Source organism: Lipotes vexillifer, unplaced genomic scaffold (genome assembly GCF_000442215.2).
Source record: "Lipotes vexillifer unplaced genomic scaffold, Lipotes_vexillifer_v1.1 scaffold306, whole genome shotgun sequence".
Lineage (NCBI taxonomy): Eukaryota > Metazoa > Chordata > Mammalia > Artiodactyla > Lipotidae > Lipotes > Lipotes vexillifer.
Genome location: NW_006789814.1, coordinates 996363 through 1000300, shown reverse-complemented (window position 1 = coordinate 1000300; position 3938 = coordinate 996363).

Here is a 3938-nt window from a genome sequence, read left to right as displayed (position 1 = left end):
TCTTTTTCCTCAACAAATATAAAACTGCTTAAAAAAATCTTCGTTGGGGTACCACCAAAAATCATCTCACACACCACCTCTAGTCTGAGAGGACCTTACTGCAGACCCACTTCATTTCTTTTATAAGGCTTCTCTTATCTTTTCAGAACAAGAGACTAAAATACATCAAATCAGTGTGTTGCTTGAAGCTGGCAAGGTACTGGCTATATTTTGGCTTCTTTTGGGGAAAGTCTTCGAGAGGATGTGACCACCCATTGGCCAGAGAGCTGGACCTGGGCAATCTGAGGCTCCTCTCTCCCTCCTCTGTCCTTGAAATGTACATTCCACCCACTGTTCCCTCACTAGAAGCTGTTCCAAGGAGGCAAAAGCCTAAATAAACTGTTAAGATTCTGGCAGATGGGTGCAGAGATCTACTCCTCTTGCAGCCGCCCAAGACAAACTCTGCTATAAGTTCCCTTGTTTATTAATTCTGCCAATCTGGAGTGGCTGCTTCTTTCTTCCCTCTCTCTCCTGAGATGGGCCAGTTTCTAATTTCACCCGGGAAGCTCCCTGAGGTTATAAACTAAAACTTCTGTTTCAACTCTTTTATTTTTTCTCAAGGCTAACAGTTGCTTAGAAACTGCTTTGAAGCCCTAAGGACCACCTGATGGGACAATTAACAAACAGCTCCTTGGTGTGAGGGCCACAGCGCAAATAATCTAATTTGTTGAGCTGCTTCTGGACATTGATTGCAAGTCCTGGTAAGCGAACATCCTTCGTTGCATTGCTGTCTCCCCTAATTGTTGGGGAGTACAATTGCATTCTCGCTGTTACATGCACTGCAGTCTGACATAATTAAGGCTAGAGCCAATGAGATTCTTCTTTAGATATTAAAAGCCCCTGTGTTGTAAATAATAATGTTATCATCTCTTTCATAGAAAGCACTTTCATTAAGAGCTACATTTTAATTTCAACACGTGTGCACGAATTCATTTGGGTAGTGGTAGGGGGTGGCATTTACTAATGATTTTTCATCTTCCATTAACTTGCCAGGTGTTTCAATGCCCCCCACCCCCCAGCCTCCAAAGCCCTGAAAGAAATATATTCTCAATCACATCTTCCAAATGGGGGCATGTTCCCAATAATCACACATCTAGTACGAAGTAATGAATCTATTTACTGACTTGACATAACCCAGAGGAAATCAACTTTTTTCCTTTGAGGAGTAAAAGGAACCAAGATGATTCCTCTCTCTTCTAAATATTTTTCAAATTCTTGGGAAATAGGCTCGGGCAGTATTCCAGGGGGCAGTGGCAGCCACGGCCGGTGGGAGCAGGAAGGGAATTTGGTTTGGGCAAACCTCATGGGGCTTCAGGTATGGAATGTGGTAAATAAGCCACACAGAGTGGATTAGGTCTGCTTCTTTCCAAAGCAAGATCCCTGCACTCTCCCTGTGACAAACAGGGGGCAGTCTCTGTTAATTAAAGCCGGGAGCAGCAGCCAGAGCCAGTCTCCTCTGAGGACCAGACTCAAATGTCCTGGTGACAGGCAATATTTTACAGAGATTGGAGGCAGATTCTGAAATGGACTTTTCTGTCTAGATTTTGTCTCTTTTCTCTAAGATTGTTCTTTTTTAAAAAAATCAGATTTAGAAGGGCCTTCAAACCCCCAACTCTTGCGGGAAGGTGTCTGTGACCTAGCCCTCGGTGGGTCGTTGCCCTCAGCTCTCAGCCATGATGCTTGCTGGGAAGAGTCACGTGGGGTGCAGTGGGGTAGGATGGCAGGAGACCTGGGATTAGGAGCCAGGCACTCTGCATCCAGCTGTGCATTTCCCATTTGCTGGCCATATGACCTTGGACAAAGCCCTTATTTGAGCTTCCTGGACTGTTGCAAACATGCTGGAGCAGAACTTCCTAATTCTGAATTAGTATGTGGAGATATCCCAACCCCTCTGCATATCTGTCTCAGCCCTAGGTGTTCCTTTCCTCTCTCAGTTTAAGAAAGGGTCTTGCATAAAAGGTCTTAGTTCATTAAAACAGCCTGTACATATTTTTCAAGAGTTTCCCGTATCCACATTGTTCTAGATGCTGGGGGACCCTGTGAGAGTCAAGACCCGTTCTGCCGTGGACTTTACATTTCAATGTGGGAAGACAGAAAAAAAACCCCATAATGTCAGGTGGATGGAGAGTCTGGAGGCCTATTTTAGGAAGGCGCTACCTGCAGTGGTTAGAACATAGGCTCCTGAGTCAAATTTCTTGGGTCAAATGCCAACGGCAGCACTTCCTTGCTGTGCTTCCTTGGGCACCTGGTTTAATTGCTTTGGGCCTCAGTCTCTCCCTCTGTTGTGTGAGCTTGGTAAGATTACCTAAAAGGTAGAGTTAAATGAAGTCGGTCATTCAGTGGTACAGCAAATATTCCCAGATTGTCTACTAGATGCTAGGCACCACTCTAAGCATCCTCGAGGAGGTGATTTTAGAACAAGCAAGCTTAGTGGGTATGTTACAAGCATTGAATAAACGTCAGCTGTGGTCAGCTCTCCCACACCAATGCCTGTGTTTGTAGAGACTTACACAGTGCTGGTGTGTGTGGGTGGACAGACAGTCCACACTGTCCTGTTTTGGGGATCCCATTATGATGAATTGGATGAGTTCAGACTACACAATCTCATGCCTCGTCCTGATGGGTTTAGTACATAATACAGCCCATAATTCAGTGAGTCTTCCAGGGCTGGTGCACCCCTGGATACATTCTATCAGTATTGCCCCTGGTGTGTTTTTGTTGGAATAGGGTCATTTCTGCAAGTCTTTGGGGGAGACAGTAGGTGACCATTTCTTCAAAGAGAAGGCACAATTAGCTGAACTGCGTCTCATTCTGAGAAAACGTGCAACGGAGTCCCAATAAAACCCCATGCTTTTTCAATTAAGGGGACACACCCACCCCTGCCGTATGTCATTTTACATGTGGCCCAAGCTCTTGGTTCTTTGAAAATGCCCTGAGAAGCCCTTGACTGCAGCCAAATGGAGAGAAGGGTGGTGGAAACATTTTCCTGCAAATCGCCTAGCCTACTGCTAAGTGTATACTTAGTTAATGCAATTAAAAAACAAAACGCAGGGGCGTGTGGGGATCTAAATTTGGTGTAGCAGCTTTGGTACAAATCCTGTTTTAGGGGCTACTGGAGTCAAATTCAAGCCGAGGAGAGGAAGAAGTGGGAGAAATGGGAGAGGGCCGATGCATGGCTGGAATCGGCTGATTTGAGAGAGGGCAGGTTTGGAAACACTGACTGGCGACGGGAGACTGAAAGCTGAGGAAGCAAGGCCCGGCTCAGCAGCTCCCGGTGAGGATATCCAGGGAGATGGAGGGTTGGTGGGGACAGGGACCAGCCGGCTCCGGGAGAGCGATGCGCGCGGGCTCCAGGTACCGGAGGGCTGCTGAGGCCGGGAGCCAAGGCCTTGCGCTGCACCAGATCTGGGCGCGCAGAGGCGGCGTGGCGGTGTGCCCTCCTGTGGAGCGCAGGGAAGGCGGCGACGGCGAAGAGGGACGGAGTGGCAGGTCTAGGGGCCTGGGAGAGTCCCAAGGAAAGACGTTCTGGGACAGGCCATTGCCTCGGCCTTGGCCGCTTCCTCACCTTACCCCTGCGCTTCTTTGACTTTAGTTCATCCCGAGCCCCTCTCCCGGGGGTGCTTACCCCGGGCCCAGGCGCTTGCCACCGGCCTTCCCAGCTCAACCTTGGTCCTCGCCTGGGCCCCGGGAGTTGAGCCAAAAGGGTGGCGCCTCTGGCTGGAGGGCACAGTCGGGGAAAGGGCAGGGCGGCCCCGCGCCACCTGGGAGGGGTGATCCTGATCAGACTGCGCCCCAGTCTGTCTTGGAGTGGAAGCTACCTGGTCTGTCCCTCAACCCTTCGAGTCACCCCTTCCCTGGTGGGCCGACTCCAGCCGCAGCTGCTGCGCACGCTCCCGGGA